Raw genomic sequence first — 19,992 nt, forward strand, 5'->3', positions numbered from 1 at the left:
AGCAAGCAAGAGCTGCATGCATCTGAATGCTTGTCCCATCTCTGCTCCTCCACTTGGTTGTTAAAGATTCAGAGACTGATTCCAGCTATGAAAGAACATCCTTATCCCAGGTCCTCCTGCACAGACACCACCTAGGTCAACAGCTCTGCAGCCCTTCTTTGTCTAAGGAAACAATACATCTATAGCTGAAAGAACAGCTAAGTAGTAAGATAAGTTGAATCTAAAACTGTAAGTATTTAAAGACATCTGAGTAAATGCTAATACACAGTATTCTTTGACTCATTTCCCCATTCCAAACAACTTCATTATCTGTTTTCTTACGATAATGACAGTGCCATCTGCTCTTTTATCTAGTATCCCTACCTTTTTGGTACAGAAATTCAGTCCTACACACAGTAGCATCAAACCTATTATATGCTGTTTATGAAAATGTATTTGGTTGCTGGAGGGAAGAAATTGCGTGGTTATAAGGAAAATTACTTCAGATAATGATCCACAAGGTACTAGAAAGAAACTGAACCCTAAATGTGAGCTCTTCACATGGCTGTCCCTTTAACAGCTTGCTCTTTTCTCAAGTTCCAGATGAAATGCTTGCAGTCTCCCTAGGAATAATCCTAAATAAATTCAAACCTTGTTTCCCTGTAACAGTCTAGCACAGAACACGCAGGCTTGAGAGTGTCAATCTCCAGCAGAATTTTCCATGCTCTAATTAAAGGAGCATAATCTGTGAAATCATCAGGTCCATGCTGTTGGGAATAAGAGTGCTGGTGTAAGGATCAGAAGCACTGATAACATTCATATTATCAGTTACATTTGTAATATTTCAAATTCTATAAGCAATTTCTCAATGACTGCTCACTAGCTTCATCTGAAGAAGAATCACAGAATGGCCTGGTTTGAAAAGGACCACAATGATCATTTAGTTTCAACCCCTCTGCTGTGTGTAAGGATGCTAATCACTGGACAAAGCTGCACAGAGCCTGTCCTTGAATGCCCCCAGGGATGGGGCGTCCACAATCCTCCTCAGGAAAAGAAATTTGCTTAGGGGCTCTGCGTAGCCTTCATCACTGGAGGTCTTCAGAAAGAAGTTAAATACCTGCCAAAAATGACATGAGTATAGCTGATGCAACTACAAACAGACACAGAGACTAGACCTTTTTCTGTCATTCTTCAGAGTCCACAGTTCTGCTAGGCTCTCCTTTGACCTGCTTCCTTTTTATCCTTAGTGGCTGGACAGACTTCACGTTATTTATCAACACGTCATGTCTTGAAAGAAAAGCAACACCTGTTTGACTAAAAACTCAACCCAGGGAGTTGGGAACTGATTTCCCAGCTATGTCAGTGAGCCAGGGTGCCTCGATCACAAACAACACTTGGACCAGAACAGCAGATAGATAAGGCAGGGAGGGTGGAAGCCAAAATCTAAATTACATGATCACTGAATCTAAACAATACCAGACAGAACAAAGGACTGAATTTTTTAAAAGCCCAGTTGTTGTTTATGTGTCCAAATAAAGGTCAGACTACCAAGTCTACTATTATGTACCAAAGCCTTTGGAAACAAACATAGCTGTTAATGACAAAATAAGAATTAATTATTGTGGTGAACTTTTCTAAGTGACTTTGCTTGCATATCCAAAAGGAGCCCATAAGAGCTAAGAAAATCTAGCTCCACATTTTTCTCCCAAGTGCAAAATGCTGAAATGTGTCAGTTTCAAACTACAGACCACTGCTCAGGACACACTTTGGTTAAGCAATAAAGTCACAATCAGCTAAGCATTATTACGAAATTCTTGGCAACTACATATCAAAATTTCCAAACATTAATTTACATGTCTTATCAACTGAGTCTCATTTCAAATCATCTTTCTTGAAACTATCAAAGAAACTTAAAGAAAGAAGATATCTCCCCTTTGTCACAAAGATCACCAATGCAAACACACTCCCAGACATGTGATGCATATTTGAAAACATTTTAAAATAGAGAGCTTTGCATTTGCAGTAACTGTTTAGCTACATCATAATTTCTAGTTTTAGCATCATCACAAAACACATAGGTAATACTTACCATTCTGTCAGGTATATTCATTACTGAGGGTCAGCTGGCCAAATGTGTGCTTTTCCTCACATAAAACCTAATTACCAGTCAGGCTACTGAGCAGCAATGATTTTATCAAACAGCACAAATCGTCACTAGGGCCTAGTCTTTTTTTAATTTTTATTTATTTTTATTTTATTTATTTGATTACATATCTGCCCAGAACTGTCCGTATAATAAAGTAAACGATCTCCGCAATAAAAACCCAACACATCACAAAGAATTCCTGTTTCTTAAACAACCACCATTTGGCTTAACAGAAATCACTAGATTCAGCAATGCAGCATAAAGGGCATGTTTCTTGCTTTGCAAATGCTGAACTTCCATAACTCCACAGTCTGATTTTTCTAAGGTTTCTGCAACTTCTTGTTCACTCTTAGCAGCTTCTAGCACCTTAACCAAGGTGATCCCACCTCCCCATCCTGTTTGTATAATCATACCCATGCTCTCCTTTCTTAACGAAGAAGAAAGGCTAACACATTTAGTTGGTCAACATTCATAAAACACTTTAAAAATAATAAGCAATATAACATGCCAAGTATTACTACTGTGTAACCAGCCTTTCAAAAGCATGTTGCCAAAGCACAGCAATAAGCTTGTCCTTTTAAACCTGTTCATAATAATTATAGCTGTTAACAACAGATATTGTCCAGCTGAATGAATGTGGTCTGACTTGAGCAAACAACTCTCATCAATCTGACATTCTTATGTCTCTTGCTAAATGCCAAGTGAGATTTCTAAAGAGAAAACAAAAGTGTCATTCTCCCTAGAAATGTACAAAGTTTATGCAAATAAGAAAAGAAAGCGAGACAGAAGTAGAAGCAAATAACTATTCTCAAAAACATGCCCCTAGAATTACTGTCAGCTACAAAAACTATTAATAATAGTAGCCTAATTCTAAGCAGAAGAAGGTAACAATTACAGTGTTGAAGTCTGCATCTTTAGGATATTGCTACTACTCTTTTTCCATCTGAGGAAAAGCAGGTGATAGTACTGCCATTTCTTAATTCATGTCTCTGTTCCGGCTCTTCAAAGTACTGTATGGAAATGGATTGTCATATAATTGTTTCCTCATTAAAAAAAATAAAAATACCTTAACTTGTGGCACATTTAATAAGGAATGTATCCTATACACACAGTTTAAGCAAGAAGAAAGTTACTCTGAAGTAGTATTTTTAATATCCAGTTAATCAACACACTGCGTCAACTGTGACAGCTACTAGCTCAGAACACCTTATATCTCCAAGATGCTTTCCCATATAAAAAGGTAAAGCACAGCTGAGCATTAGCTTTGCAGCAAAGAATCCAGAGATACAAACAGCCCAGAACTGCCAATATCTCAATAACATTTTCTGTCTGGAATATGAAGATTTACCAATTTTAATCACTGATGCTGAAAGAAACATATTTAAATATCATGCTTTAAAGATACAAATCTCCTGTGTGTATCATTGTGAGCACCCATTTCCCTGTTTCCCGTGAGTATAATAGAAATCAGATCATGTCCATCATGTTAATGCACATAATTACTAGTAACAGATATATTACGGTCCTTTGTATATATGGGTTTGATTTGTGCCACGGCTTTTCATATACATATAAAGCTCTAGCAACAGCAGCCATTTTTGCAGCTGCCACAAGGAGTAATGTGTTCTCAGGAAAGTAAAAATAAATAAATAAATAAATGACAGTTAAAAGAAATTCAGTAAAAAAAAAGAAACTGCTCCTATATTGCTTTTTGAGATAGGGAGAACAGTGCTTAAAGACTTAAGTTTATAAAACTTCATGGAGATCTTCATTTCAGTTGCTTTATTTTTTGAAAAATGGGGTCATGAAAGGGAATACAAAGCACTTCCAGGTTGAGTCTAAAATTGTTTTCACTTGCTTTAAGAGTCCACGATTTCTTAAAATACCGAGTATAAAGTCATTCAGAATAACAGGAAACCAAACCATTGAATTTCCTACTCCAATAGTAGTTCTACATGCTAAGCAATGATATTAAGATACAATACTTTAGGAGTTAGATTGATTAATACAAAAATGAAGGAAAAGAGCTATTCAGATTCAGTCACATACTTCTGTTAGTGAAATACGCTGGAGGTATATAATCAATTTCTAAATCATTAGAAACTAGACATGACTGGAATTCTGATAGGGACTTGGGTATCATTTTTACTACCAAAACCTTTATTTGGGCAAGCTTTCATTACCAGTAATTAAACGCACACCAGCTCAGTATTTTACAGCTGTGGAATCTACAAGAAAGTCAGCCTTTAACCACAGCACTCCAGTGAGAGCATCACTTAGGACAGTACTGAATATTTCAGATTTTCCAACTTTAAGATTTTATGACTTGAAAAGAGCTTGGAAACAAAACCGAGGCAAAAGTAATCAGAACATACATAAATCCTGAAAACAGAAGTTTTAAGCATATTATATTGATCTCAGTGGGATTTTACTCCGAGTCCCAAGGATAATTAACCCTATTAGTTATTCTAGCATAAGTAGCTAGACTCTGTCCCCAAGTATCAACTTACATCACACAAAGACTGCAATTGCTTCTGTACTCAAAATGCCAATACAATTAAAACAGCTTCAGTACAAGCAAAAGTGTGGTAAAACCCAAGTAAACTTCTGCATATTCATTATGAACATACTAAGATAGATCTTTCCAGCAATAATAATAACCTACAAATAAATCACATACACAGGGTATTTTCTCCCTCTAATTGTCACAAGCTTACTGGACTGCTAAACTCTTAATCTGAGTACATCGAGAAAAAGCTTGAACTTCATTGGTACAGTCTGGATGAAATATTTCAAAAGCTTCAAGGATACAAATTTTATAGTCTACTTCTTTAACAAATGTTAGTCTATCTTATGCCATACAGAAGAGCAAAAAAGTCCCACATATTGAAGCTGTATGGAAAAAAAAATATATATATATATATATGTATGACAGGGTACAGTACCTTCTAAATCAAGTGGTCATCCCAACCAGATACAGAATACCACATTTAAATAATAGTCTATTTCTCAAGGGTAAACACTGTGCATCCTGAAACTAAACAAGACAACTTGGTTTATAAAGCTCTTTATAGATCCGAAGTCCTGTCATCTACTTTCTGATGCTCCGTGTTAGCAAAACCTATCCTAACAGAAGAACCTTGTGACAGAGCAAATAATGCAAGGAAAACAAGGAAATGGGGATGGTGAGAAAGAAGAGATCAACTCTGCCACACAAGAAAGATAATTCTTAGAATTTTAAAATACTGTCATTGTCTTGAGATATAACCATCGTTCACAGTTTAGTATTGTTGTAAGACTACTTTAGTCTCCTTCTCTGTCACATAAGATGTAGGCAGTGTGGCCTTTTGTCAGCCTGATAAAACATACATGCCATTTTCTCTACAGATTAAGGACTTTTTAGATGATCATCTAAAAGAAGGTTAGGTTTCGGTTCTGATGTTCAGTTGCTTCCATATAGAATGAACTGATTTAACCAAAATCAAGTTACTTCTGTCCACATCAATCCTGAACAAAGTAATTATTACCCCGAATTTCAGATAGCATTAAGTTAAAAAAATAAAATGAGTCACAATGAAACTAAACATCTACTCTAGAAACACTGTTAAGAGAAAATGAAGGGAAGTTCAGAGAGGCAAGGAACACATTTTACCTGATATTTTCTTAGACCAATGTACTTATCTCTAAGTGTATAGCCCTGGAAATTCGTACAGTTAATGAAATAATTAGGTAATTAGATAAACTACCTTATGCTTGCTTAGAGGAACTGTTTCAATGAGGTAAACACTTCAAGAGAGGAAGCCATTCTGAAGAACTAAAATAGTCTCTCTTGTGGAAATGCTCCTGAACACAGGTTGCAATGGGACAAGAGAAACTTGACCTTGAGCTCCCTGAGCCCTCACTGCCAGTGACTTTGTGTTCCTGGTCCTAGGGATTATACTGCACTGTGATAAATTGTATTTAAAGATATTGCTAAATGGGGAAGGGTGCACGTAGAAGCACGGGGTCACTCAGAAAACAGAAAATCTGAGTTTTAAACTATATACTTTCAAACATAATAGAAACTCTGTATGGAAGCCAGAAAAGGCAGCAAAGGGAAAAAATAAAAAAAATTTCAAGTAGAGACAGAGCTCATTAAAAGTGTACTTTAAATGCTTGGCTCAGGATACAATTGTTCACAAAGACTGCCTAAACAACACTCAGACTTTCTCATATAGGCAAAAAATTCAAAGGTATATGGTAAGCAGAACTTGCAGCTAATTTGTAGAGACAAAATGATAGGGAAAGGGAGCAGCAGAACCAACTCTTGAGTTAAAACTCAACCTTCTTTCCCCAGGCTGCAGGAATAAAAGGTCAACTAAAATAATTTTGATGGTTGCTCACCTCAGAAGTACAGAAAGTTTAAACGTTCTGAACAAGGAATCAACTTCTGTTGTAGCAGGAGTGAGTAAGTGTGATAGAATCACATTCATCTTTTTGAAGAAAGAGATGTGTGTACACAGCTCCTTGCTGTGGATACCAGAAGAAGGACGCAACTGTATAGTTTCAGCTATTCCCTGACCAAAATCTGGAAGAAAAAAATTAGTGTTGTACACTGTTGGAGAACAACTAATAATCAGTTATGTTTCATTTATGAAGATTTTAGACCAAAAAATGAAATCAAAAAGGTGTAAGGCAAAATGGCCCAAAATATTTTGATGCCAACCTTGTTCTGACAGTGACAGAAAATTGTAAGGCTGAAGCATTTTATGATGCGTTATTTAAAGCAGTTGGATTTATGCAGAGAATATTAAGAGCCATCTTGAGGCATTCAGTGCTTCTTCACCTTATTCTGATTAGAAAAAACAATATATTTTTGAACTTTCAAGCAAAGAACCACTGTTTGCTCTCAAATGTTCAGTAAGCCTTGACAAACATCAGTGGGTACCATTTTCTCCACAAGGAGGAATTCAGTGACACACCCTTTCTTCATATGCACTTTCATTTAAGATTCCATTATGTCAGACTGCCCATCTGCTGCCATCTGTCACACGGCAACTACACATAACAGAATATTTGGAAGAAGGTTCAACCTTTACTGCCATACCACCAACATCCACCACTAAAGTCCAGAGCCAACATTATGAAATAGGAGGTATTACTTTTAGGGCAACCTTCATACTCCATATGTTGAAAAGCAATCAACATCACAGTCCTCTCACTTTCCATGGAAGTTTGTAATTTTCATGTCCATTAGATATTGTAAGGATCTTCTTCAGGGGACAGATGTTCATCTAGACAAGAGATTCTGGATTCATACACTACAGCCTTATTTGCTTTAAAACTCTTGCCACAAAAGTTATCATTCCATTAAATATTTAAAATATTTCCTTTGCAGGGACCAGTTAGACAGACTGCTCGGAGCTTTAGCAATTCTGTATATCACCTGTCAGTGTCCTCTGAGTAGAGTCACCCCCTCCCCCCAGGCTTCATCAGATACCTAAAAGAGCAATTTAAGCAGAATAATGGCTGTTTGGGGCTTGTAATATTTATCTTTATTACTCAAACTATGGTAGGTAGAGCCAACAATGCAATACAACAAAGACCTCCCATCTAGTGCATAATCAAAACAAAATTATATTAATCTATCATCCATATATTAGATCCTTCAAGATTAACCTCAAGACACAAAAATAGAAGTTGAGACTCTGTAAAAGAGCAGAAAAAAAAAAAAAAAAAGAAAGCACTAAAGCACAAGTAGGAGACTTTAAGATGTGACATTAGAAAAAAAAAAATCCAGCATAATCTGACAGAATTCCTCTTCTTGCCCAAAATCTATATATTACAGTTATATTAAAACCTTGCTTCTACCAACTGTAATAATGGTTTATTAAGTATAACTTATTAACAAGATCGATTTCCTAAAAGCTAAGAGCTTATCTATCATTAAGAAACTGAAGCAAATAAAATGTTTCCTTTCCTTTGTAATAGTAGAAACTCAAAGTATTGGACTAACTGAGGGCAACTTCTAGCTCATTACTATCACACAAAGCCTGTGTGACTAAGTTCTTGATGTTTTTTAGCACTTGAATAATCCCACTAAAATCAAGGGCAACACCAAGGCCTTTTGTGGAAGTTACACTCTCCTTTCTTCAGTGATCTTTTCTTTAGTGCTTCCTGGTACTTACCACTAGGCTTAAAAAATTAAACATGCTTAAGTCTAAAGTGATTGCAAAACTGCATCTACATTTTAAAAGTATTATTTAGACAGTACATTGTAGTTTAACAACTGCAGGCCAAATGCTTATTCTTACAATGACATCCTTATTGGAACTACCTACTCATTTACATTGCCTGAGGATCTGGACAAGAACATGGAAGTGACCTCCTACTACAGCAATTACAGTTAACTAGAGAAAGAAAAAAAAAAAAAAGAGGACAGCTATCAGCAGCATTCAGAAGTAAAATAGTTCAAGTATTAAAAGCTCAGGAAGTTTCCAATAAGTAGAACATACATTCTTATTGCACAGTAGACATTTCATCTGGACAAAATACATTTAGGAAATTCTTAATTACAGTACACACAGTGTATGTTATTTCCTCAAATATTGATAGATTTAGAAAAATCATGACTTTCAAAGTGTGTTTTCTCCTCATCAGTGTAACACACAACTCACTCCCCACTATAAAATGAAACATTTATAAATATCAAAGTAGTAGCCTTACCCATTTCTACTTCTGGCTTCAACTATACTATTTTGCTCCCAAAGTTTTCCTCCCCATATTTTAAAGCACAAAGAAAAATGGCATCAGGAGAAGAGTATTTCCTTCTGACAGCACCTGAAAGACTTCAAACTGGTTCATCTCTAGCCACAGACAAGGAGATAGGTCTATGTTCCAGCCAGATAAGAGATGATGAATTAAGCTTGGCTTCCTCACTGCTAGACATAAGACCCAAAAGCTCTCAATTGCAGAGAGAATTGAAACTCATATGATTCACAGAAAAACTTTAGTGGGAAATCAGATAAATAAGTTTATTAAGTATATAAGTTTATAATTACTTTTCCCCACTCTTTCCACACACTATTGGGATGTCTAGGAGAGTTGTAGGTTATGGGTTCAAATACAGACTTAAGTCTATTACTCTTGAAAAGTTTCACCCAGATTTTCACAAAAAGGAACTCAAGGGAGCCAGGAAATTCTACACTTTTTTACTAAACTTCTTATCTAACATCACCAATGCAGGAAAACAGGATAATTAGCATTACTTGCTAATATTCTCCTTAAAAAGAAAAAAGAGTTCAGATTCAGGTAGACATGCAAAGACGACTATAAGTAAAAAGAAAACAAAAGTAAAGTCGTAATCCCTGACTTTTAATTGTTCCTATATTAAAAATTATTATCCCAAAACCACATAGCATACAATTGATTCTGATAGACCTGAAGGCATGCGTGGAGCTTCTCTATTCATCTAAAAGAACAGAAAGACCTTGCATCTCCTCCTACATCAGAAAAATAATGTAAGAATTAAAGCAGATTAAGAGACTGTTTTAGGCAGCTTAAGACCTTTAAGCACACATTCTCAAGCCAAGTACTTATATTATAAGAAGGCTCCTAGTTACCCCTCTCAACTGTCAGTGATTTCAGTATTGCAATAAAGCTGCTTAAACTATAAAAGCTGATTGCCAAGGGAATCCCCGTTTGAAGGGATCTTTTGTGGTTTGAAGGGTTGTGACTTCTAAAAGGAGGGCATCGGGTTACTTCGTCAAGCCCTGAATATCAATGACAAAGGAAGAAAATGAAAGCTAACAAGTCAGGCTACTCTGTCTCTCACTATCCAGCTAAATCGAACAGTAGTCGCTTGGCATTACAGTGCCAAGAAGTACTAAGAAGTACTAAGGCAATCTATGCTCCCCTGAGGCCTCTTTGCCCTCCAATGAAAAAATAGAGACACTCTGGTGCAGGTCACACAAAAACAGGAGGTGCTTCTGAGAAACGCTGTTAAAATGAAGGTTATTTCATTGAAAGTACTCACTGGCATTTCAGAGGGAAGGAAAAAAAAACCACAAACAACAACAACAAAAAAAACCCAACAAAAAACAAACAAACAAAAAAAAAAACCAAAAAAACAAAAAACCCACACAACAAAACACGTCAGATTTGATAGAAAAAGTGGAGAAAAAGCACATGGTATTTACTGTCTCATAACAATACTAATCCAATTCATTCAAATTACTTGCATATTCTAGAGCTGGTCATATAGAGCCATTTGTGAATTTTTTAGTCACTAAAACCTTCAAAACTTGCAAAGTTAAAGTATTTCAATGGAATGTGTGGGTGATTACTTCAAAATTGCCAGGTAGTCAAGCATTCTAAGGACTATTTCATGTGAAAATTGTAACTGCTGATTTTCTGGAAACGAAAGTACCAAGCTATTAGGTTAGGTCACTTCTCACCTCCTTGCGATACAACACTTCAATGCCTCCATCATTCATTTAAACTTTATTTCTGGATACTTAAGTTTCTGCATACTTGCATATTAAACTTTATCTTCTGCGTGTCTCATTTCCTCATTTCTATCTCAAACTCTTCCTTAACTACTGTAAACCAATTGCTCCCTCTCATAGTTCTCCCAACAATCCCATTTAAACTCTGATTTAGCACATTCCCACATGACTTCTGGTTCCATGAACCTTCTTGTTACCTTGGCCCTGCATGCATCTTGTAGTTCACATTCTTTCCTCCCAGGCTTAGTCTAAGCCATGTTTTTCTCACTTGTTCCCAGACCTAGACTGCACTTCTACCTGATGGAAATTATTGCAGTTTAGCAGATAACAAAACACATGACTTTAATGTTTATACTCCTGTCATATTACGATAATTGAAGAGTCTACAGTACAGCAGTATTTTCAAAAAGGTATATTCTTACCCTCATACAGTCCAAGGCTCAAATCATCAAGCTTTTCAAGAGAGATACAAATCCCTCATGAAGATCTAGTAATACTACTCTTGTTATTATCTTTGCTCCATCTACCTTGTCCAAAGCAGAAACACAGACTTGGGGCCCAAGTGGTGCTCCTGAAATACACATGAGGGGCTTTATAAGAGCAAAATCAGTCATGATTATTTCACAACCTATTAACAGCGAAAATATTCTTTTTCAACATGCAAAAGCAAAATTTTCTTCCAGAGGCAGCCTGTACAAAGCAATCCCCACTTACATCCATACAATACTATAATGCTACTTTTGCCTTCAGGGTAATCTGTCTTATTTTAGCTTCATACTTTGAGTTCAGGCATTCTATTCTCTTCTCTCCAGTTCTTACTTGGAAAGCAGTTCTTCTGCTTTCCAAAAACTCTCTGTTCTTTCAAATTTCATTAAGAAATCACATCGTAGACAGAACATTTAGACTTTTTTTTTTTTTTCCCCAGGAATAACTCAGAATTTACTGATTTACATGAAAAGTACAGATACCAATGAGTAGCTCAAGATAAAGCCTTATAAAAAAAACAGGTTGAAACAAATGCAGCTTCAATGTGATAGACTCTGTGGAAGGGCTCACACTGGTTCTTTGCCCCTTTAGCTATAAGCTGCTTGAGATTTCCAAGAATACTTTAGCAGTGAACAATAGGGCAGAGAAGGTAGGGAAGAGAAAACCATTTTCCATAGGAAAAGCATAATCATCCCTAGCTTTATCTAATAATTCCAAAGAGATTAAACCAGTCAAATTATTTTAACATACTGATAATCCACTATAATATAATCCACATGTGATAGCTTGTTTAGTAAAATCCATCTGGAACAGCAGAAAAGTCAGCAAAGAATATATCTGTACATAAAAAATAAAAATTATACTGACATATCACTACTGCTTGATAGCCCTATATGCATCGATAACATTTTGTCCTACAACTATACAAACAGTTCCATGTTAAAGTCCCAATTTAACAGAATCAGGGTGTCAAGAGCAACAAGAAGGGCTACTACAAGTATATCACTGACAAAATGGAGACTAGAGAAAAGGTGGCCCCTCTGCTGAAGGAAGCAAGAGACTCAGTTACACAGGACAGCAAGAACAGTTAAGTTACTGGTTGCCTTCTTTGCTTTAGTCTTCATCAGCAAAGCCAGCCTTTAGGGATTCATAGGTCTCAGATGCCAAAGGGAAAGGCTGGAGCTCAGAACATATTCCCTGACCTGATCTTCTTCAAGCACAGATACACTTCAGGAAGTCAGATGGTCATAAATCCATAGGTTCTGATGGGATGCAGCCAGCCGAGGGAGCCAGTAGATTTCATTGTGAGGCCATGCTCTGTAACCTCTGCTTGATCACATCTCCTGAGGGATGCACCCAAAGACTGGAAGAAAGTAAACATCACTCCAAGATAGAAGGATGATCAGGGAACTGCAAGCCAGTCAGCCTCACTTTGATCCCCGGGAAGGTGATGAAAAGCTCATTCTGGAAACTATTTCTGGCATGTGAAGGAGAAAATCATCAGAAGGAGTCAGCACAGATACACCAAGGTGAAATCATGCTTGACCAGCCTGATAAGCTTCTATAATGAAATGTGCAGTCTGACAGATGAAGAGAGCGCAGTGGATATTGTTTTATTGGACTTCAGGAAGGCCCGAAGTCCTGTACAGAATTCACAAACATAAGCTCCTGAAGCATAGGCTGGATGAAAACACAGCAAAGTGGATAAACAGAAAAAAAAAAAAAATGGGCTGAACAGCTGGACCCAGAGGGTAGGGGTCAGTGGTGCCAAGTTTAAGTGAAAGCCAGTAAAGAGTAGGGTACTCCAGGGCTCAGTACCAAGTTCAATCTTTTTTAACCTCTTCATTAAAAACCTGAATGATGGGGTAGAGGGCACCCTCAGTAAATTCACAGATGATGCTAAACTGTGGGGAGTGGCCAATTCACCAGAAACCCACAGTTCACAGAGAACTTACGCTTACATGGCTTAAGAGGTGAGTAGATAAGAATCTCATGACAATCAATGAGTAAAAACACCTGCACCTGGGAAGGAATAATCTCAGGCATCCGTACATGCTGGAGGATATCCAGGTCAAAAGCATCGCTGCAGAAAAAAAACCTAGGAGATTTGGTGGACACAACCTGAACACAAGTCAGCAGCATGCCCTTGTAGCAAAGAAAGGTGTAAGTATTCTTAACTGTATTAGACAAAGAGTTGCCAGCAGGTCAAGAGAGATGATCCTTCTCAAATCAGAACCGATGATGCCACACCCAGAGTGTAGCATCCAGTTCTGGTCCTCTGCCCCCAGTACAAGAGAGACTTAGACATATGGGAAAGAGTCCAGCGTAGAGTCACCAGGATGATGAATGGAATGGAGCATCCCTCATATGAGGAAAGGCTGACAGAATCAGATCAGGGGCATCATATCAACATGCATAAATACCTGAGAAACAAATGCAAAGATGACTGAGACAAGCTTTTTTCAGTGCTGCCCAATTCCAGGGCAGGAAGCAATAGGCACAAATGGAAGTGCAGGAAGCTCTCTGAATAACAGAAAATATCAGGCTGCCCAGAGAAGCTGTGGAGTCTCTTCCTTGGAGATACTTAAAAGCTACCTGGATGTAGCCTTTCTTGAACCCCACAGGGGATGGGTCAGGTGACATACAGAGGTCCCTATCAACTTCAACCATTCAGCAATCCTGTGAATACAAAAGGTAGACTCTTTCATACCCTTAGAGTTACATTGAGCAGACATTCACACACACAAAGGAACTTATGTGAAGGTAATTTTATCCTTACCTCATATCAGTTCAGCTATTTCAGAGGAGCTAAAGCAAGATATTACCCTCTTGTTCTCATAAATATGATTAGCAACAGGACTGGAACATACAGGCACTAATTACCGTTGGTCTTGATGATAACTTGACATAAATCTAACCTACAAAAACATCATCTTAAATTGTGAAAGAGGTAAGAGACTAATGGGCTTAATGGAAAATCTCCCTGCTACAGGTTGTAAGCTCAAAGCTACATGAAAAAATAAATAAATAAATAAATAAATTAAAAAGCAGCAACAGAAACGGTCTATATTTGCATTATAATTGTTAATATGCAATTAATCCTGATATAGGCATGCTTTTGTTTTACATGTTGTTACTACTAGCCTTTGCAATGCAGAAACAGAAAGGTTAGTTGAAAAGAATAAACACTCTAGTTACATAGTAATTGTTGTCCATACAAAAGATTTCTTCACTACACACTGACAAAAGACCTAGCTTCCTTGCTCCATTTCTGCCTGTGCAGAATAAGTCCTGAGAAAGCCTCTAGTTTCTCATAAGCCTCTGCCCACTACCATCATTCAGCATCAATAGTATTCCACCACATGTAACATCTCTCCCAAGTCAGTCAGAAAGAGCTCTTATACCACAGCAACTGTGTGAAGTGCCAATCTGCTAAGAAGGCCAGAAAGCAAATGCCTGTGTATGTCTGCCAACACTCCTTGATTTTTGACCACTGCTGAAGGTTACCCCGAGTCATTTTTCTCTTCCTCTTTCCTCATCCGCCATTAACTTTTGCACTAATTAAATAAAAACATAAGGACCTCACACTACTAAAAACATGTCTTCCTAGCTGTTGGAATCTGTGAACATCCAGTCAACAGGCAATCTTTGTGGCTCCATTTTCCCTAAGCAATCTGAGTAACCGTCCTTCTAAAAAGCTAAAGCAAACTTCATTTTCACACTTCCAAGAAGGAAAACTGAAGGCAGAGACTTCATTGTTTTTAACCTGCTGCTTAAGATTTGAATAAATTTAACATGGGTTCTGAGCCTCTAGTATTCTTAAGTCTTATTCTTTGATACTGAGCAAAAGGGAATGGGAAAAAGAAGGGTGGGAAAAGACAACTTGGATGCAGTCAACTAACTCATAAATCGAAAGGTTTTGTTTATACCTTCCCCCCCCCCCCTTTTTTTCTTCTACTCTCGAAGTAATAGATTTAAGAATGCTAATCATGGGAATTTCCTGTTGATTATACCACTTGTAATTAGAGAAGTATACACTCAAAAACAATATTTACTGATAAACTACACTTTTATGGTTCCTTATTTCAAAGCCAGGCCCAGTATCATCGTATTCGGGGAAGGTAATACTGCAGACTAACACTATGAGTCAGCAATCAAAATAACATGTTCTGCCATCCCACAAAGACAGCCTTTTATATTCAAGTCCTGGAATCACTGGTAGATAACCTCTCTCCCATCTTCCCCCCACTGCATTCTGCTGCAGAGCTCCAGGACTGACTTACCAGTTGTCAGCCCAGCTTGTTTCAGAAAGAAGAAGGAATTCATGTGTAAAGTACCCTGGGTCTTGGAAACACAGAAGCATGTGCTGGAGAAGCTTAGTGACTGGATGGCTGACTTCAGCAATGAGAAAAGAAAGCTGCTCAACTAACTGGAACTAAACAAAGAAGAAAACTGAAATTTCTTTATCTTCCACTTATCCTTAAAGTAACATCTATGTAATTCAACTCATGCATCTCATTGTACCTACATTCCTGCAGGAGCTTTGCAGGCTTTCTTTTCATTTTTTAGAGAGATACAAAGTGGGGAGAACTTGTAAGAGCATCCAAACTGTTCACATCTACCAAATTGGATGGCGTTTGGGGAAATCACAAAATGCAATTAAAATGGGAGGGCCACTAAAACAAAACACTCAACTTCTCACAGTTTTCTGAGAAGTTTTTGTTAGTTATGGTTTGGGGGTTTATATTTTTTATTTTTTTTTTTTTTTAATGTACTAGTAAAAAGAAGACAGTCCAAATGCTACTGAAGTTTGTTCACACACAACACCTTGGCAGGGCTGAGTATAACCCATCTCTATTTCTGCCATAAGAATAAGCAACAGTATTAGAAACCAAAACGAACTGTATGATTAAACACTATATCACATAACGTATACAATGGAAGAAAAACAGGAAAATAAGCTAATATGGAATCATAATTGAGAAATGGAATCCATGAAGATTTCTGAATCACAAAACCTACCAAAACATCAAAAAAACAGGACACTCAGGAAGAAAAACAATAGATTTCCTCCTTCAGTGAATCTGTATATATGAACAATACATAAAATATATATATATATTTGCATTAATCTGCAGTATAAACAAAACTATACCTCCCCCAAAAAAACCCATATCAGTTTCACTTCTATGGGTTTGATGTTAAAAGTAACAGATGATTCATAACATCTGGACACCATGTTAAGAAAACTGTTACTTCCTTTCTTTTCCAGCCTCCAGATGACAACTGTTCCACTTAGTTCTGAATAAGTAACACTATTAAATTATATCCTACATACCAGAATATGTAGGATATAACTAGTGGATCAAATGCATTTTCTTTTTCCTCAGAACATCAAAGTTGTTTCACTTCATTACTCTCCTGCTCCCATCCAGAGACTCTGCTCTGATGCCCTCATTATACACTTCTGTTCTAAAGAGCATAAGTTATCATTTACCATCTTTTTTACCCCCTAATAAAAATAAAAGAAAATAAAAATAAAAGACAAGGAGAGAATAATTACACAAGAGTCTGTTCCCCATCATTAAAAAAAAAAAAAAAAAAAAAAGAGGTGCACGTGCTACACATGATGGAGCTTGTGGAAAGTGAAATGAGGGAAAACTATTGCAAACCGCATGCTGCTCAGGAAGATTTCTTTGTCACAATCATACAGTATTGTAAAATCACATGCAATACAGAGCATCACTTCCAGAAAACAGGGGGAACCCCACCTATAACTAGTTTTTCTTTCTTCTTTAATCCCTCTTTTAAATTATTATGCAAAACCAGTGGGAAACAGTGGGACTGACTGACAGGATACAATAAAGTAAAGTGATTTGATTATTCTGAAGCAGAACCTTTTCATTAAGTTTTTAGCTTTACAGCACATGATCTATTACAAGAAGGCTCACTGCACATTTTTCGTACCAAATGGATCAAAGGTTCATCTTGTCGGATGCATCCTCATATTTATAAATATTACGTAATTCCATTTTCTTTATATACATTACACATGAACATATATAAGCCCCTTTAACATCCAATCATTTAGTACAAGCATATTTTAATCCATGCCTTCATTTTTTTACTCTTAAGTAATCAGGTATGCAGCAGTCTTTCAAAGATATACCATATCATTTGACATTAGTCATTCATATTCATATAAATGAGAAGGAGCCAGCCCTAGCAATTGCATCTGAAGAACCAAGCATCTTTGAAATGTATTTACAGATGGTTTTCTCACCTCCTTGGGAATGCTAAGTACTATCAGTGCAGCAATAAAAAAAATCCTCGACTATAAAAGCTCTGATTCTATTGTAATGCAATGCTATTTCTGTTAAATAATGGGGAAAAAAAAGAAAGGGGGGGGGGGGGGGGGTGAGGGGGGGTGTTAAAAGAGTAGCACTGTTCCTGCAAAAACAGGTCAGGTTTTGTGGGTTTTTCTGGGGGGAGGAGGTGGAAAGAAGAGCTGGGTAGCATCACAGTTACATGAATGACAGATGTGAAGAAATAGTGGAGAGCCATGAACCATGCTGGGTGAGACATTTACTTTGGCCACCTGAAAGCCAGGTAGCACCTCCATCCCCAGAAGTAATAGCCCACAGTAACTCATTTGTGATTGACACTCTGTGCCAAAATTAATGCTTGACGCTATATATTCCATGTATTCTATGTCATTCTCTCTTTTTCTTTTTTTAAGGATGAAGGGGGGGGGGGAAGGGGGGGGAGGGGTATAGAAGCAGCATTTCAAATGTTAATGAGAAGCAAACAGCTGAACTTCACATAAGAAAGTAATGCACAAATCCTCAATTTTCATTCTACCTTCTGCTTCCACTAAAAGCAGCAGAAGCAGCTTTTTAACTTACATATTCATTGTTACAGGGCTGACTGAAATGCAGAAAAAAAAACTAGACAAGAATTATGGAAATACGGACACTTCTATTGAAGACATTCCATGAGCTTCATTTCTTGCCTATTCTAGACTGTAAATATTTTTGCTGTTTTAGTAACAAAATAAAGTAAGAAGTAGAAATTCTTATACCTTCAAAATGAGAAAAGCTTTCTATTGTTATTCAGCTAATGCTTTCCAGAGCTATAGATCATTATTTTGCAAGCATTTTTGCTTTGCAAATAGCAAGGGGGGTGGAAGTAAAAGATAAAGCAAAAAGAGGATACAAACCATAAGCACAGAATTTACAAATACCACACTGCAAGCCACCTGCTACTCATGTTTATATATTTTTTCCAAGCCTAAACAAACAAACACAACTAGCCTAGGAGACAGAAGGGGTACACAAGCCCCCAGACTTACCATTTGCGTTGTCTCTCTGCAAACTTCCCCAAAAGAAATGTAAATTCCTTTAGCTGTACTTAATTCTTCCCTTCTTTCTCTTTCTTGAGTCATACAGAAGCAAAATAATCAGTGTTCAGAGGTTCCATTTACTGCTCTACCATCCTCAGCAAAATGCATCTAGGAGACTATGCCAAAAGTAAGCCCAGAACTCAGAGGCAATTGGAAGAGGAAGCGTGGGGGGTTGCCGAAAGACCAGATTGTGAAATGCAGCAGCTCAAGCGCAGAAATATCCTACTGTACAATATACCTGGCTTCTTGCTCACCAAAAAACTGTAGCACAAACTGTCAGTAGTAGCCTCCAATAGCTGCTGTGTGTGCTGCAGATGGTACGTCTCACTGTTACCTTCCCAGATGGGTAGAGGATTCAGAGAGCAGCAAAACCAGGGGGTCGCCTCCAAACCAGGTGGATTGCCAGCCACTCATTTGCTCAGTCCTATTAATCAAGACAAGAACAGCTCAGTCACCAGAGGTATCTCCTTCCAGGGTGCACAGGATTATGGCAAGGTTATTAATCTTGCTTTGCTGCATCTCCCCCACCCCCTACATTCAGCAGCCTGCACTGAGATGATTGCCAGCTCTGTCTCTGTCCCTGTTCTACTGCATTTTGCTCAGCCCTCTGTTGCTGCAAGTGAAACACAGAGGAGGGAGGAATACTAATAAGGTGGTTAGCTACAGTTTCTTTAAGGCATTCTACATACTGCCTGTACATGTGTTTGAACACATTTTCTGGGGGCAATCTGGGTTCCTTTGTGGCTGAAATAGGACCTGTTTCTACAAAGTCTGAATTAATCTGGATTATCACTTAACGAATATCAGAGCCAGCAATTGTGTTTTACTTAGGATAAGAGGAGGGTACTAAATGCTCTAGAAGATTAGGAAGGCAGTAGTGGCTACTGGAGGGAGGCATGGGTTTGTACAGAAGCCACACCATGTTCCAAATGTGTTCTGAAGTGCTTTAGGCACTGTTTTAGAACTCATTCTTATACCCCGTACCAGCTGGAATTTTAAAATCAGCACTATAACATCCCTATATAGATTAGACAGCAATATGCAAAGTCAAGTAAATATTTTTAGAAAAGAAAGAATTTCTGGCAGGAAAGGGAAAATTCAGGAAGTTGGCTGAGACAGACACCCAGCACTGCATTTACGAAGGTGCTTGAAATTCTATTCTTTACTGAGAGCTGTTCTTCTCAAATCTCTCACTCATGAAATGAATTTAGAGATCTCAGTCCAGCAACTGGAATAAAGTTTCCAAGCACTCCTAAGTAGCTAGCAAGCAGTGGCACACTTGCTTGGGAATCTGAGGCAGGTTGAAGTCTGAGTTGTAACTCGCTCCTCTGAAATACAAAAGCAGTCATGTTGCCTTTGCACTCTCACAGGTATTCCAGACCTCCCCCATTGGGTTCAGAAAGCAAGGGCATCCACCATTTCCTTTCTTTTTCCTTTTGCTGCAGATGACACTTTCACGCTCTCTCAGTTATTCAAAAGCAAAAATAAAACAT

General features: G+C 37.6%; 1 protein-coding gene across 11 annotated transcripts in view; it reads right to left on the reverse strand.

The window, feature by feature from the left end:
- Positions 1-19,127, reverse strand: part of LRRC4C (leucine rich repeat containing 4C) — a 426,317-nt gene extending 407,190 nt beyond the window's left edge. For 3 of the 11 annotated variants that reach the window (XR_014947114.1, XR_014947115.1, XR_014947117.1), the window contains exon 1: positions 18,449-19,091. The gene's annotated coding sequence lies outside the window, so the exon portion shown is untranslated. Of the gene's footprint in view, positions 1-11,033; positions 11,183-18,448 lie in introns of all 11 variants that reach the window. The other 8 variants (XR_014947120.1, XR_014947116.1, XM_032444951.2 and 5 more) reach the window with 4 other exon arrangements.
- Between the last annotated feature and the right edge of the window lie 865 nt (positions 19,128-19,992).

This window comes from Coturnix japonica, chromosome 5 (assembly GCF_054131305.1).
Source record: "Coturnix japonica strain WE chromosome 5, WE-NBRP24, whole genome shotgun sequence".
NCBI classification, from domain to species: domain Eukaryota; kingdom Metazoa; phylum Chordata; class Aves; order Galliformes; family Phasianidae; genus Coturnix; species Coturnix japonica.